This window comes from Corvus cornix, chromosome Z (genome assembly GCF_000738735.6).
Source record: "Corvus cornix cornix isolate S_Up_H32 chromosome Z, ASM73873v5, whole genome shotgun sequence".
NCBI lineage: Eukaryota > Metazoa > Chordata > Aves > Passeriformes > Corvidae > Corvus > Corvus cornix.
In genome coordinates, this window is record NC_046357.1 from 70215474 (window position 1) to 70233788 (window position 18315).

An 18315-nucleotide genomic window follows, 5' to 3' on the forward strand; every position below is an offset into this window, starting at 1 on the left:
TCTCATCTTTCTGTGACTGACAGGCAGTCCTCTTAAGCTTTTTTGGATACTTCCTAAAGTAGAAATATCTTTACCAGTTTTCTCCCACTGTACAGAATTATCACTGAGAATTCTACAGCAGTAAGAAATCTGCTTATATTAGAAGAATCTAAAAATGCAGGTGCTCTTTCTTGCTTCTGATGAACAGTCAAATAGTAATGATCATGATTTCCAGTTAAAAGGATTTTTCTTCTCCAGCTCCAATTGACATCCCTGTATTCTTTGTTTTCCAATTTAGCTGGTTATTTTCCTCATTCCCTACTATTACCATCAACTCTTTGTGATCCTAATCACTTAATGCTTTCATGCCCTTATGGGACATTTGCCAGTTTTTTTATGACATAACTTAAACAACAATGCAAAAAAAAAATTAAAATTGGCTTTCCACTTTTGTAAGTTCAGAACCTAAAGGAAAAAATTAAAACTATCCCAGCTGTTGTTCCAGCCTATTAACTATGTAAGTCACTACAATATGGAAAGGAATGTACCTCCTTCAATATCCACAGCCAATATCAAGAACATGAGTTGGGGGCCCTTATAGAGATTCTGCCTATATTGTTTATCTTCCTCCACCAAAATCTGATATCAGTACATCATCTTGAAAACCTTCTTGAAGCTTAGTGTATAAGTAAATTGTTTTTCTTAAATAAATGCAGAAAGGACCTTGAAACAGATGCAGTTTAGAGGTTCTTGGTACTGTAGTTTCTACCAGTGTCCACATTAATAATTGGATGCAATAATTTTTGCCTTCCTAAGATATTCTACAAAAGCAAATTTACCTATCTAAGATACAGAGGAGGAATAAAGATTCACATTGTGATGGTTGTTGGACCCTGAGACAGATATTCTGGTAAGATAAAACACTGTATACCAACGAACAAGGCAATATGCAATATATAGGGTACAGAGTTCTGTGAATAAACAGGTGTACACTATTTTACATAAAAACAAATTAAATCTATATGCTTAGCAACTTTAAAGAGTAACATAGGTAAAATATGTAGTCAAATCTCAAGTGACAGACTTACAGAAAAAAGCCGATGACTACACTTTCCAAAATCAAGTAAGTCAGCTGATTAACTGCCTTTAAAGTAGTTTGAGATAATACAATATCCCTGATACAGATAATATTCAAGTGCCTCAGTACTGAAAGATTTTGGGTTTATTCTGTATTTTCTTGAGGTCACAACTCAGAGATAAGGAATAAGAAAATGCAACTGTGATCTGATCCTCTGGAATACTTTCTTTTACAAAGAAAACACTTCTAAATACTTTGGGAAGGATCATTGGGTCTGTCTTTGCATACTGTCAGAATGAAATATTTTTTTTAAATATTTCCCCTGAAGGTTGTCTAAGTAATACCGAATCCTGAACAGAAAGGTAGTATGTACATTCAAAATAATTAAAAAACATACCCAGTTAAAAATATCTTAGTGATACATAAAATGTTCCTAGATGTGCCTCTGTGCCTTTTCCCAGAGCAGAAGCATCACCTTGTATGACTTGAAGCTAACAGAACTGTTCAGCTATGCTTTGTGATTCTCCCAAGCTTAAAAGCCACATACATGATCTGCAAGAAAAAAGAAGCATGTCTATATTGATACACAGTATTTTCCTTCTGCGATAAATTCTTTGGATGAAAATATTAATGGCTTTGGATAGAGGAGAATCAATATGGGGAGGTGAAAAAAGGGGGTTTCTTCAAAACTCACAGTGAGAGAAAGCTGATATTTTAAGCTTAATAAAAGGACCAACAATTTATGCGTGTAATACCGTCCTAAGGTAAAATGAGCAATCATATGTAATCATAATAATGAGGTCCTGGTGAGGAACATGGCAAAATGTCTATTTAAAAAGAAAATGTCTGTTTTCAAAAAGAAATTTTCCAGTAAGTCTTATTTTAAAATTGTCTGTGTAAAGATTTTTTTCTAATTTTATTTCATGAAACATATTGATCACCAGAAAAAAAGACAAAATCCCAGCTCCTTCTCTTCTGTCAAACCACTAGAGCAAAAATTTTTGATTTCTGGAAGTTAGTTGTTTTCTGCCACTTCATTACTAAAATAATTAATACTTTCTGAGACTTAATGGCCCTTCCCTTGGATATAGATCTCTGACTGCAGGATATTATTAGCAGGTAAGAGGAAACTAGACAAATTTTTATCACACCAAATCACTTCTAATTTACTGAAAGCCTATTGTTATGATTCTTATTATTTCTTGCCAGAGCAACTACTGAATATGTTCTGGTATGTCATGTAAACATATTGCTGTAGAAGAACACAGGATTCTCAAACAAAACTAAGGCTTATTGCTGTTGTCTTAACACAGATGCCATTAAGACATATTGGTACATCTAAGATATTAGCATGAAGCTGGCAGAATTTACTCAAATCTTGTCATAAACCTGTCCTTTTGGAAGCCAAGAGAAGTACTCTAGGGAGTCTCAAATGACTTTTACTTAGGCAGCTGAAGCTTGCCCAAGTGACAAGAGATACTGAAGGGAAGAGAAGGAAAGTGACTTTCAAATTGCAAAGCAGGTCAGCAGCAGCATTGAGTCACTTCAAATATAGGTTTCTTGATCCTTCAGACAGTGATCTACTTCCTAAAAAACCCTTCCTATCCTTATGTACATCAGCAATAAGATTGGTGCTTCAAATGCATTATGTATGAATTTATCTGGCACTTTGCAGCTATTTCCCTCATATCTCTTATCAAGGAGTAAAAAAAAATCAGAACTCCATTGATTAAATTATATTACCTTTTTCTAAGGAATTTGCTTGCTATACTAATCATCTGTTTAACCATTACTTTAAAAAAAATTAACAAATGTCACATGCACTTTAAAGATCATTATTATACGAGCATCATTTAACTTAATTAAGGAGTTGAGCACAAATGTGCCATTATTAGAAAATTACTGGTGTGCCCAACTGTCTTATTACCAACGGAACATTGACCAATATTGAAGTCACTGCTTGCATTTGCTACTGCCATGTTTCATTTTATTACCATGTCACTATGATGTTTTTACATAGAAAACATACCAGCTGTGATATAAAAAACCATTTTACTGGAGCTTAAGAATACACATATCTATGTTGTTTAATGCATATAAGGCAAGAGTTAGAATACTGCCTTTATCTCAGAATGATTTAGGTTGACAGAAAGTCTTTTAGAAGAATGCAATTAAACAAGAGAAATATTATGCCAGTGATAAACATCAAAGATGTACCTGTGTCATGACTTTCTGACTCTATAGTGAAATAAAAGAATGCTATACAGGTTAGTTACTCAGTTGAAACAAGCACTGAGGTATGATTGTCATTCTACTAGTAAGGTATATCCCTACTTGATTAAAAATTGCATTGTTTTTTTAGTGTTTCAAGAACTGAGTAAATCACAGAATAGGTAAATGCCTATTAAGGTATAGATAAGCTTATGTGTGATACCTTAATGCAGTAGTTTAATTTATAGCCTAAATACCATGGTTTCAGTCAATACGGAGGAGCTCTTTTGCTAAAGATGTCTAAATAAGGGCAGCTTTATTATTTTTGGTAGTTAGAGATCTCAATTTTTTTATTAATCCTTCTATATTTTGTAAATATATGGTATGTAGTTATACCTACATACAAGTAGGTGATAACGAGTTTAGGATTAACTGAGACTTCAGAGTCTACTTCAACTTTTCAAAATGAGTTCATTTACTTACAAACTTGAAATCCATTCAGCGGCATGCTCTCAGAGACAGTCTTTTAAAACTGTATTCCATGCTGTGGTAAATATTTGTTGTTCTTTTCTCACAAAATCCCCTCTTTCATTCCTAGTATTTTGGGTTTTGATGTTGTATTTCCCTTTTTTCCTGTCATTATCATACTCCACTTATCCCTGTTCTTCGAGCTGTTGGACATTAGAAAAATTTCTATTAAAGGAATTACAGCAGCAGCAGTTTACATTTTCCATGACTTTCCCCTCTATGGGTCTTGTCTAGACAGGTAGAAGTGCAAATTTCCATGATCTGCCACTTTCTTCTTATTTGTTCTTTTATGTTGTTCAAAGATTTATTCCTTTCTCTCTTTAGACCACACTGTCTTTCTACCCTTTAGATCAAACAACAATTGTAAAGCCTTTTTGTGTAAAACCTGTGTTATAAAGTGAGCTGTGATTGCTGCTGAATTATATAAGTTCCTCATCTAAAAGAAAGAGATTAGAATGACACAATAGAGACAAATGAATATCACTATGTCCAGAACATATTTTGCCCCCTTCCATTTAAAAATGCAACAGGGAAGAATTCATTGACTAGAGAACACTGAATGGAAAGAATTTTTCATGTATTTAATGTAAAGTAGTTTTAGAAAGGATTCTGCTACACCATTAATTCTTCCACAGTTCCTATAGTGTCATGGCACACCAAAGTATAATCTTTACATTATTTATATAATCTTTACATATTTACAGCATAATCTTTTACATAGTCTTATTTTCAGCTTTCCAAAATGTGTATATATTTACCATTTTCTGATATGACTTACTCATATTATCTTTGGGGTATTGAGATATGCTTCCCTTGGATCACAACAACCCCATGCACTATTAGAGGCTGAGGCAGAGTGGCTGGAAAGCTGCCTGGTGGAAAAGGACCTGGAGGTGCTGGTCAATGCCAGCTGACCATGAGCCAGCTGTGCCCAGGTGGCCAAGAAGAACAAGAGCATCCTGGCTTGGATCAGCAATAGGGTGGCCAGGAGGACCATGGCAGTGACTGTCTCCCTGTGCTGGCACTGATGAGGTCACTCCTCAGCTGCTGGGTTCAGTTTTGGGCCTCTCATGACAAGAAAGGCATCGAGGTGCTGGAATGAGTCCAAATAAGGACAACAGAGCTAGGGAAGGGTCTGGAGCACAAGTATGATGAGGAGCAGCTGAAGAAGCCGGGTGTGTTTAGCCGGAAGAAAAGGAGGCTCAGGGGTGACCTTACTGCTCTCTTCAACTGCCTGAGAGGAGGTTGTAGCCAGGGAGGTGTTGGTCTCTTCTTCCAGGCAACCAGTTACAGAAAAAGAGGAAATGGCCTTAAATTGCACGAGGGGAGGTTTAGATTAGATATTAGGGAAAATGGTTTGACTGAAAGGCTGGTCAGGGATTGGAACTGGCTGCTGAGTGAATTGGTGGAACTGGCATCCCTGACAGTGTTCAAAAAAGCCTGACGATGTGGGACTTAGTGGATATCGCTTAATGGTGTTGCGGAGTTAACAGTTTGTTAACCTGGATGCCAGGTGTCCACTTGGGCTGGATGCCAGGTGCTCACCAAAGCATTTCTCTCACTTCCCTTCTCACCTGGACAGGATATACATCAGACCCTTAACAAAGACATTGTCACAACCTAGAAAATTATACAGCAGTGTATATTGCCATATGCTGTGCTGTATGACTGTCAGTTCCCTGAATACAGGGACAAAGAGCCACAATCATTTTTACTAAGTAATTTAGGGCTGTAGATTCTGAATTTTACAATAATGAATGAGGACCAGTACAGGGGATGGTAGTGGGATGACACATCCTCTGAGGTAACTCACATTAAAGTCTGACAAACTATTTCTTTTGAGCTTGAAGGGCTATTAGACAGGCTGAATTTTGCCAGACTGTGGCAAAGTAAAACAACCAAATACACAGATGTCTAAAGCAACCAGACAGCAATACTGAACACATATCTTGGTAAGAAGCAAATAGAAAAGAAATGAACAGAAAATAAGTTAAACATCTGTTTTAACTTTTTTTCCTTAGAAGTTATTTGTTCACAAGTCTCTGGTTTTCTTCAAAACTTTTGATAGAGAGGTCTGGACCATCATAGTTATTTCTCTATAATTATTTTTATTCAACAAATCCAAATTTTTCTGTCTATAGTTTTTAAGTTGTTACATGGAACTTATAAAATCATGGAAGTTGTGGCCTATTTAACATCTTCAATGCAAGAGACAAGTACCAAGTTTTTCAAATATTTAAGTATCATACAATAGAGGGAAGTTTATCCTGAAAAGTTGTATTTTATATTTTATGTACTTTTATTGATAACAGTATTGAGTTATCGAATGTACATATATATCTTCCATTCTCATAGAGATCCTGTGACCTTATAACTGTCAGTGGCTTTAGAAAACGTGTATGGTCCTCATGACTTTTTTCCAATAAGTTCACAGCCTCACTTTTGGTAGAGTACTGCTCATAATCTAAACTCTCCTCCCTATATGCCTTTTTTTGTTTTGTCCTTTTTGCTTAGGAGAGAGTTCATCAAAACCTTCTGAAGGCTCCTTTATGCTTACAAAGCAAAAGCAATATCCTTTATGCCTACCTATAGCCTCATTTTAAAAAAAGAAAGTTGCTTCCCATGACGTCCTGAGACCAGATGTTTCATTAAATACATTATTTCTTCCATGTCAATTAAGTCCCTTTCATAAACCAAATTTTCATACTAGACATTCTCCTCACTTCTCAACCTACTTTTCTGTATCTTTTAATGAGCAGGTAATTCATATATATTGCCATGCCTTGTTAATCTTTTGCTACATTCACTACTTTTATTTTATTTACATTTGATTTTAAGCAACTTAGAATCAAAGCATTTTCCCCTAAGAGAATCTGCTAGGAGGGATATTTGGTCCCAGCTGATGGTTTTAACCATTAAAGTTCAGAAAAAAACCTAACTAAAACAAAAATTTCTTTGTTTTCATGCATCAGGATCATATATTGTTTGCAGCTGATTTCTGCTCTCCAGAGGATGTGCTCTGCTGTCATATTCTGCTTAGTAACTTCCCTAATGTTAATTACAATCTCCTTGGTCTTACTTAATTATTTCTCAGTAACAAACAAATACTTCTAAGGACAATCCTCAAATGAATGTAGTTACATAAGCATTCATTTAATGATTATAAAATAGTTCTGTTAATTAATAAATTATCAGAAGTCTTGTAATGAAATTTTACATTGTTTCAATGACTATACACTAGAATATTGATGTAGAGTGATCTTGCCCTTTAGAAGGGCAGATGAGAAAAAATGATACTGAGAAATGGGGATGTATTAGCACACAAAGTTGGAAGAGATGGACAGCACATGGTTCAGGAAATCTTTAATCAGAAGGCATTCAAACTCATCTAAAGTTGTGCCAGATGCTATTCCAGGGGGCAAAGTTGCCTTTAAATTGTGCAGAAGTTTCTCACCATACTAATTTAGTCATTTTTTAAAACTGAAATTTCTGGACTGAATACCTTAAGCGCTTTTTATATGTTATACTGGAAGTGTGGTTTCTTGTACTAGTAACCATATCATATATTTACGCTTCATCTTATCGTATTATTTTTAATACAGCAGCTTCTAGGTTTTGTGGTATGTTACATAAAGAATGTAGTTGTTTATATTAAGTCTTCTTCCAATAAAATGGATGAAAAAATCCACAAAAGAGCTCTAAATATTTTTAAGTTAAAAATCATCTCATGCCAAAAGGTAGTTGAGTGAATGGCCTATGAATGCTCCTCTCAATTTGTTAATAGGCTATTTTTCCTATGAAGGCCTAATTCAGGTGGTAATTCAAATGACAAAGCTTGTAAATATATTTAGCAAAAAAAAACCCTAAAATCCACACCAAAAAACCCACAACAGAACTTGAGCTGTCATTATCATAATGAAAATTACAAGCTTTTTTTTTTACATCTTTAGCAAAAGACACAGTCTATCTTTTCTGCTATTTTTTTAATTTAAATATGGCTTTCCTACCTTCATCATGGACATTTGAGAGAACAGATTAGTTCTGTATGCTAATAATACTGCATCTGCCATTTCTAATGCTATAAGAAAGTGCAAACAAGGTCACCTAACTTTAATGCCAGGTGTCCTAATTTAGATTGACAGTGAAATAGTAGTGATTTAGTATGAGAATGTGTCTGCATGCACATGAATTTATATATTCATCAACTTATCACTTTCTTTCAGCATAGAAGAAGAATTACATTAGGTTTACATTTGAAAAAGTCATTTTCAGTATGATACTCCAAAATCGAAGACGAAGGGCTGCGTCTGTGATGAGTGCTTCTCTTTTTGAAGTTTAAATTAGTATTACAAAAGCTTGTGGAATCGTTTCCACAGATACAAATATTACAGTGTAAAAGAATTTCCAACTGGAATTGAGGTAAAACTCCATGAAGAAAGTTTTCTTAGGGTGAAGCCACAGTGTGACCAACAGATAGGACTGGGAGGAGGAAAAGCAAATAAACATAAGAAAAAGGAAGAGGAATGAAGCAGTGCACAAACTCTCTAGGAAATTAAATCATAACATCTACTGTGACTGAATACCTTAGCAAACATTAATGTAGTTTATAAAAACTTTATGAAGCCTCCAACACTTACCAGGAAACAATCAAGAAAAAATGTTATCTTAGATATAGTGATATTTGTAAAGATTTAGTACAGCAGTTATGGTGTCAATCAGCAATGTGGTTAAGTCTTTATAATTGTTACGTGTTCTCCTTAAAACCAGAAAAGCCTAAACAAAATACTTCCCACCTTATATTCCCAGAGTCTGGATCCAGAACTTCTGGATGTGATTTTGATTAATCATGGTTTTGAAGTGAGCTCTTTTTTTCTAAAATGAAGAGAGCTTTTCATTTGGAGTCCAAATACCAAATGCAGTGTCTTTCGTCATGTAACTGCATGGCACAGAAAAAGTGAACCTCTTTTAACAGTGAATTTTGAGTTTTCACTGTCCATCACACAGCACTTCCTCATGGCTATCTTCTTCCATATAACTGTTCAAAATTAAGGATAATTAGGATAATTAAGTTCTTTCTTAATTATAATTCTTTCTCTGTTATGCTTTTGGTTTTGTATTAATTTTTTCCCCTAGTGTTTTTTGAGGCACTCTAGTTTCTCAAAAAATGTCCATGTTTTAGAGTATTTTCATTTACACAGACCTAAAAAAGAGCAGGCACGTGCTGTCTGAAATGGTAGCCCACCACATAAATTCATTCTACAAGCACTTTTACTCACATGAATCTCACTCCTTCAATATATTTCCACTCTGGATGTACAGACAGGAGAATGAGAAGCTGGAGAGCAACCCCTGCACTAAGAAACTGAGTGTCCTGGTTGATGGCAAGTTGAATGTGAGTCAGCAGTGCCCTGGCAGAAGAGCCCAAGCATGTCCTGGGGGACATTACACTCAGCATCACCAGCCAGGCAATGGAAGGGATTGTCCCGCTCTGCTCTGCAATGGGGCAGCCTCACCTCGAGCCCTGGAGACAGTTTTGGGCATCACAACGTAAGAAGGACATTAAGCTATTAAAGAATTTACAAAGGAGGACCATGAGGATGATGAAGTCATATGAGGAGCAGCTGAGGTCACTTGGTCTGTTCAGCGTGGAGAAGAGGAGACTGAGGGGAGACCTCATCACAGTCTGCACCTTCCTCATGAGGGAAAGAGGATGGGCACACAATCTCTCCTCTGTGATGACCAGTGATAGAACCTGAGGGAATGACCTGAAGTTGTGTCAGGGGAGGTTGGGTATTAGAAAAACTTCTTCACCTGGAGGGTGTTTGGGCACTGAATAGGCTCCCCAGGGAAGTGGTCTCAGCACCAGGCCTGACAGAGTTCAAGAAGTGTTTGGACAATGTACTCAGGCATATGGTGTGATTCCTTGGGGTATTCTGTGTAGGGCCAGGAGTTGAATTTGGATGATCCTTTTCGGTTCCTTGCAACTCAGGTTATTCTATGATTCTAATATTGGATGAATCAGGGTGTTGTTGCAGAGGAACTCATCATCGTCACTGATGTTTTCATCTGCAGACAGCTCTATGTGTACCTTAGTTGTGATTAGTAACTGATAAGGAATACATAATATTTTTAGAGCTTCTCAGACTTAAACTAGAGAAAAGAGTGCTAGCTGATAAAAGCAGAGCTATTATCCCATCATCATTATTATTTTATTCGTGAGCTCCAGCTATTTTACTTGAAGGCTGATAAAGTTGTGAATGGTGCAAAGTTCATATGCAGCCAATCAACTGAATCATCTTCTTCAGCTATCACAAGAGATTATTTAATAGGTTTCAGGGAATCAAAGAATCATCTAGGCTGGAAAATACCCTTATGGTCATCGAGTCCAACCACAAAACTGACATTGCCAAGTTCGCAACTAAACCATGTCCTCAAGCACCATGTCTGCTCATCTTCTAAATACCTCCGGGTATATTGATTCAACAACTTGCCCAGGCAGCTTGTTCCAGTTCTTGACATTGGATGCTTGTTTATTAAGAACAGACAACTCTAACAACAGTAAAAATAAATTAATTACATTGCTTCAGATTTTTAGAGTAGCATGAAAATATATATATTTCAATATAGGTTTTGGAAGTGGATTTTTTAAATACCTCTATAAAATCATCAGTTTTCATGTGTATAGTTTTGTACCACTTGTAGCATGATTATATATTGTAGATTACATCTGTTTTGTAATACACTCACCAATTCTCAAACTGCCCACAAAAATATCTGTTGCCTCTAGAATCATTGTCATTTTTATCAATTCAATCAGTAGGAACACAGCTGACTTTGAGCCTGATAGAGCTTAGTAGCTTCATAACCTCATAAACCCTAAATTTCATTTAAGTACCCTTTCTTGGAGAATCTGTTTAATTAATCATATTTGTAAAACAATTACCAGAAGTTTTCTCAGAAATATTCCTGTGATTATGGATTCTTAACTTCCATTACCTCATTATGAATAATTTAACTTGTGAATATACTTTGTCTTAGAATGAGTGCTGAAGAGTCCTTAGATCATGTTCTGCTATCAGACAAAGTGAATAATTTTTAAATTAATCAATTAATTTAGGGATTTTTACTATTACTAATGTTTTTCCATATAATAAATTAATAGCCCAAACTCTCATCCGCTATGGTAAATCCTGAAAATATGAATAAACTGTTTCCACAACCAGGATTAGCACAAATGCATCTGTCATCTCAGCTAGTCAAACAAAATGCCTCACCATCTCATGTGTGTGACAGACACATGTGGTGTACAGATATCATTGGGGTGTGAAGTCAGCCCTGTAGCTCAGTCTAGTTGGATACATTCCTAATGACCTACAGGATCTCTGGTGTTCAGGAGGAGTTGCTGTTTTCCAATAACTCATAAGGAAGAGGAATAGTCCAGTGGCATCACCATTTATCTTCTGTTCAAATCTAACTGGATTGTGATTGAACCAGTGTTGCTAAATCTGGCAACTGGCTTACAGGGACTAGAAAAATTACTGAGATACTGAATTTTTCTGGGTTTCTCCATATTGCCATTGCCCTGGTGAGTGGTGTTACTAGTAGAATTTCCTGCTTTCCCATTTATTTGGTAAGTACTGAAAATATGATCTGGTAAAGGAAAACTCAGAAGTTCCTTGGAAAATACCAGCTTTCCTTAGTGAAAACAGAAGTTCAGTGATGTGCAAGTCTGGAAGTTAGATAACATCCTTAGTCAAAGATGAACTGCAACTAAATGTTTGTAAATTAAAAAACAAGTCTGGCATCAGTTATGTATGATCTCAAAACATGGCTATGGAAAACCAAGCTAAAATGTAAAAAACAGTGGCTTTGACTTTCAAATAAAAAATATAGACTAACTTGCATTGTAAAATTACTTCAGAAATGCAGAAAACTTTAAATAGCTGTTGTTGCATTCCAGTTTCAGATGACAGCAAAATCAGTTTGGTTATCAAAATCAAATTAATTTACTTACTGAATCTAGTTTTCTTCTTCTTAGTCAATCTTGTTTTCAGTCATTTCAATTTTAACAAGCTGAAAATGGCAACTTTGTACATAGAGCTTTAAACTTCACTCAGTATTCAGCACTTTTTTAGTAATAATGACATCCCATAATTAAACAAAGACATACTACTCTCCAAAAAAGTTACCTCCTAGGCTGTGCTCTCAGGAATTGTTGATGATTTCAATCTATTTAGTCAGAAAACCTGAATGATGATGATTGTTTATTTTAGATAAATGCCATAATAATGATATTAAAGTTTTAGTTATTATTTCACTTTAAACTCCATAACAAAACCCCAAAAATTATGCCTCATTTAAAAAAATACACCTATAATAAAATGCGTGACTATCTCTAGTTCCTAAAGTTGTATCTACACCAGAAATGTACTGAGTAAAATATCTGTTCACCCAAAGGCAATCACAAAATCCAAAATCTATTTCTGCATGTTATAATAAATATTTTTTGCTCATATCAAATAAAATATTTGCAAACTGGCTTACTCTTTATTCAGTGAGCTGTGTCATTAAAAATTAACTTCAGAATTTAGACATAAATATAGCATTTGTCTATATGCAAATTTTATGAAGATTAGGTATTATAATCCATGTTATTTTAGTAAAGAAAAATGTGACATCACAAAATGCAACAATAAAAAAACCTGTGTGTGGAGCTATTCAAAGTTTAGATAGGTGAGATTTTGCCTTGCTTTGCCCTGTTTTGTTTTTTAAGATTAAAAGGTTTCTTTTTAGTTTGCAGTGTAGTCACTATCTGAAATACCAGTCTAACAGAAACAAAGGTGGCTGAAATGTATATTTTCTTATTTTGATATTTCATATGAAAATATAGGACCATGATTTGGTCATAAAGACAGGATACAGTGTACTTCATTGATTAAAGGGACATTTTCTCTGGTTATTTTATATCATAACTTTTGAAGATTCATTTGCCTTTTATAATTCAGACAGTCTGGAAACTGTCCTAATACTGAGGAAAATACACATAATGGGAAAAAAAAGGACAAACAGCTGAATATTGAATTGTTCTCCTTGGTATTCAAAGTAGAAAACAATACTGACATGTCCTGGGTTGCAGGGTATTCTATTGCTGTCCTCATGAGCTGTTGAAATCAGGTGAGGCAGTGTTTCCTTGCCTCCTGGCCCCAGACTATCTTTCTGTTAATGGCCCATCATTGTCCTCCCGAATGACTCAGAGATAACTCCCTCCGGACTATCTTCTGTTAATGAGCCTAATCAACACTTGGCCTCATGACTCATTACCCCATTGTGAGATGCTCCACCCAGACAGAGGAGCCAAGCATTCCATCGTGGATATAATCTGGGACTCTGAACACCAGAGAGAACCTTCCCACTGGATTTCCAGAGGACAGGAGCTACATAGCCACCACTGGACTTCCTGAGGAAGAGCAGACTGTTTTACTACAGGATCACCGCTTCAGAGGACTGCAGCCACCATTCTACCAGACTGCTACCACCACCCTGCCTAACAGGGACTCAGGTTGTATCTCGACTCTGTCAGTTTGAGCCAGCGTTTTCTTTTAGGTTTTTTTCCCTTTTCTTTAATTTCCCTATTAAATTGTTATTCTGACTTGGTGCCTCCCACTGGTTTGTTTTTCAAACTAGTACATGACAATACCACAGATCTTTCTGGTAGGAACAACTTGATTTTGGGAAAGGATGGGCTGAAAAAAATAGTAAAGTAGTTGTTCATTCATTAACAGCAATTCTCGTGTAAGATCATTAACTTTAACAAAACCAGAAAGCCAAGAATGAACAAGAGAATTAGTGAATGGGCAGCATATTTCAGAAGCATTCCCAAATGTTTCATATGAGATTGGATGGAGTGTTAGATTTTATCCTCCTGTAAAAGCAGATTTAGTCTTATTTTTCATTAATTTTAGATAGAATTTTTCTTCTATAGAATAAGAATGATTATTTTAGCCTGAAAGACCATTTTAAGTATGCATTTTCTCAAATCATTTATAAAACAAACTCATCAAGACTTTCAGCTTAACTTCTATCTCATGCTACTAATCAGATGTATTTCTGTACAAAACATTAAAACACCATTGAAGTTTCTAGAAACTGTAAATATTTTATTTCTAGCAGAAAACACAATAATTTTACATCAGATTTTGCAGAAAACGGAAGTTGGAGATCAATGAATTGAAAGTGAAGGCTCACCTTGCACAGGAGAGTGTTCAATTAGTCATATGCAGACAAAGAACCACTCTTGATCTGAATACACCAAGAATTTTGGCCTAATTTACCAGTTTTTAAGGCAAACATAAAAATGCTAAGGAGTGATACTTTAGTTGATAATAAAATAGTTTGCAGGATGGTTTATTAGATATTTAAAAGAAAAAATTCTGAAATAAAATTAACATAAATATTTAATATTCTGTTAAAATGGGAAGGATGTTTGACAAAAGCAAAATAAGTAACCAATAAATGTTAAAGAGACCACCAAATTTTAAAAAAATAGGAAGTACAATGCTATCTTACCTGTGATAGAACAGAATAATTTTGGTATAGAATTAAAAGTTTTAATTTATTCAACTGAAGATTCACAGCTATTAAAGGACAAAAATCTTGTAGCAGATGGCATCTTAGTTTGCCAGAAAAAAATCATAACAAATCAAAGGAAGATGAGTTAGGTTAGAAGTAAGGAATATATTTTTATTCAGTGTAAAACAGACTAGACTGAAAACTTCTGTTAATGGCCGTGACATCTTTTTTCACACTTTCAGAACTAATAATATAAATTCATTAGTTTCACATTTTTTTCTTTTGCTAAAATGTCATATTTCAGTATCTGTAAAGATACACAAACAAACAAAAAGCTTTCTTGGAAACTATTAAAAATTTACATGAAATGAAATTTTATTTTCCTGGGAGAAAATGAAATGAAATAATAATTTCTAACAACATTAGAATATTTTTCAGAATTTCATTTCTCAGAGCATTTAAAACTTTCTGTTTGTACCTTACCTGACAAGAAGCCAGATGTAGAAAACTCAAAATGATTTGCAAAATGGAAATTGTTTACCATACACAGCTTTCAGTAATTTACTTAGTACTGTTGCCAAGAGTGGAAAATATTTCTTATGAAATATAAATATGCAGTATATTGCATACCTGAGCAAGCCTGAAATGAGAACTGAGGTGCATTATGCTGTTGCCAAATAACAGAGGAACCAGAAAATAATTTACAAAATGTATGAACATAGTTGGCCTCTGTGATAGTGTCAGTTTTTATGTATGACTTTACACATTAATCCACACAAAGGAAATACTAATATAACAGAAAATAAATGAGAAAGAAGAGTAATTTTAACGTTGCAAATCACTGTTTCATAAGATGGAGATGGAAGACATGGAAAGAAGACCGAAACACACTGGCTGGAGAATATTATCTAGTAAAATTACTCTTCCCTATCTTGAGTAAAACAGAGAAAGCAAAATATACAATAATGGATTTGAAGTGTTTTGGGGCAAGAAAAAATTATTAGAACAACTATTACATTAAAATCACAAATTTCCACTTATTCCAAGACACTGGGACATTAGAAGAGCATATCAAAACGTAAACCCCCTGGTATTTATAATCAATACTCAGTGACTACAAGTGAGGAATTATAGTCTTTGCTTTAACTGAATCAAGTTCAGACTAAAAGTGTGGGTTTGGTTTTCCTAAACATTGTAGTATTGCTGGAACAATCTATTCTAATTGCATTCCAAATGCTAAACCAGTAGCATTTTCTGTTGATCAAGTACGTGCAAAGTACATTTATGTTACAAATGTCTGTTTACTGTAGCTATGACTATAGGCTTCATTTGAAAATATGCAATGAATATGGTTTCTGTTTCATAAATATCATGTCTCCTTATTGGCAAATGAACGTTCCACTTAAATCACCTTCATTTACCATAGATATATGTTTTAAAAAATTCATCAAACCTAAATAGCAGTTTCACAGTTCATCTCTTGGAATACTGCATGCCCTGAGTCTAAGTCAGAATGTGACTGAGACTGGAATCAAATGTGACCTTTAATTGCTTAAATCAACCTAATCATCTAGTGTTCCATACATGAAAAGAAAAAATAATATTAAATCTGAACATAATTTGACAATTCATCTGAACATAATTTAACAATTCATCTAAACACAGTGGATTTGGATAGAATGAACAAAGTATGACCATAGTTGTTCAGAAGCTTAGGGCCTGACATGAATTTGCACACCCCATGTTCAGCATGGTTAGGATGTAGGGTTCTGCAGGTTCCACACACTTTGAAGACAATAAGGCTATTTAGTGTCCCTAAGGGTATTGTTGCAATGATGGTCATGGTTCTCTCTGAGCCTGCCAGGTAGTACATAAATGGATTCTGCTTTTAATGTAATAGCAGGTATTAAAAGAGGGAGGATTTTAATTTAAAAAGGGAGGCTTTCTGGAGCCTTGGGCTTAGAAACTGGACTAAATCTTTCTTATTCAAAGAGAAATTGTACTAGTTTCAAGGTACCTAATTGTCAGTATAGTTTACAATGTCAACAATTAGTAATGAGGGATTCCGGAAAAACTAGACCCTAGCCTGCCAATGTAAGTACCATCATAACTTTTTCTGTTCTAGCCATCATATAACTATGATTTATTGTGAAAATTATAAGCTGTAAGCTCTCTGTGTTTTATTTTTTTTCTTGTAGAAAAAAGAATAATTAATTAAATGGTGGGTGTGTAAATAAATATAATTTTAAAAAAATTAGTAGCTTCACATAATATGAAAATGTTTCTTTATAATTTTTCTTGTTTTAATCAAAGAAAAATACCTGTCAAAAGAAGAACTTATATCACTATCAAATACAACTTTTAGTTCTACTACTACAAGTCTTCGTAAAACTAAAAATCAGTTCCTTCACAGTCTGTCCATATCAACTAATAGCAATTAGAGTGTAACTAGTTTTAGTAGGATAACTTGTGTTAATAACTGTCCATGAACAGGTCTACAAAAAGTTGAAGATGATAGCACTGACTCTTTAAAAGACTGATTTTTTATATGGGTTTTCTGTATTTATATTTAATCTAACAGCAGAATGAATGTATTACACATATAGCTTAATGGCTATGTTTCAAGCTGAGTCCTGTCAATTAAGGTGAATTCTGCTTTCAGAGTTATGATATGTTAGTGGTGTCTTTTCCTGGGATTAAAGAGTCCACTTGGCAAGATTAAGAATGACTGATGTGACATGGTAGAACTTGCCCACCAGCACATTAAGGTTATTCCATCCCAATTTACTTTAAAACAAGCAATATTGCTCAATGTAAATGAATATTCAGCTTCAATTGTGTGCATTATGAAAGGCAAATTATTTGAGCTACCTAAACACAAACACTATTTCTGTTGTTTTCTGCCATGCATTTTGCTCCATGACAACTAAAGAGATTCATCCTGAAACAGAGAGAGTATTTTCAAATCACATGTGTAGCTGAAGAAGACAGATAGAAGGTATAATAGATTTACCCTAAAGGTAGGATTGTTCAGTAATGTGTGCTTTCTTTCATTGTTCAGTATGAAATCCTGGTATTTCTGATTCAGTCCCTTCAGTACTTGAAAGCAAAACCAAGAATTCATATCTTATAATATGCCACATCATGATGTAAATATGTCTTGCATGTGTTTCAGCTTGCTGGGATTGGAAGCTAGTAGCAGCTTGCTGCTGTTAGAATGGAACAGCAGAGTCATGCTTTCTGTTATAATAAATATTTTTCTTTTTACCACTGAACATGTAGAAAACAGCCACTGTCTTCTGGTTTCTATCATCTCAGCTCATGCAGATCAGGAAATATCCATTCTGTGAGATACATAAGCAAAGAAACGACACAATGAAAAAAATTTATGCAGAATATTTTATGCTCACTCTCTCTCATGTGCTATTTTCTCTACAGAAAATGTGCTTAACTGCTATTCATTATGCAAATCCAGTTGCATTCATTAATTGTAGAAATTATTGCTTTGCAATAGTTTTAAAATAGAAATAGCTACAGTATTCTGAATGTCTTGCTTTAGATATAGGAGAAATATTAGTCAGTGGCTATGATGACAGCACAAAACTTGGCAACTCAGTTCAGTGTAGCCTTTAGCATAGACATGCAAGTTAAACTCAATCATAGATCCATTATCCTTCAGTTTCTTTCTCTAAGATTAGGCTAACAGCACTACTACAGTTCACACTTCTCCAAAAGATAAATACTTTAGAAAGTGTTAGGTGCTTTGAGAGCATAGCAAAGCATGATTTGAAAGCAAGACACAAATACAGATTTAATGGGGATTAAGTGATTTTTGAAAGTGTTTAGTTTATTTTGTAAGACATGCATTCAATTAGTGTTAACAACTTTCACTGCCATTATCAGGATGGTGAATGTTAAATACCTTCACTCTCATGCAGAACATTACTACA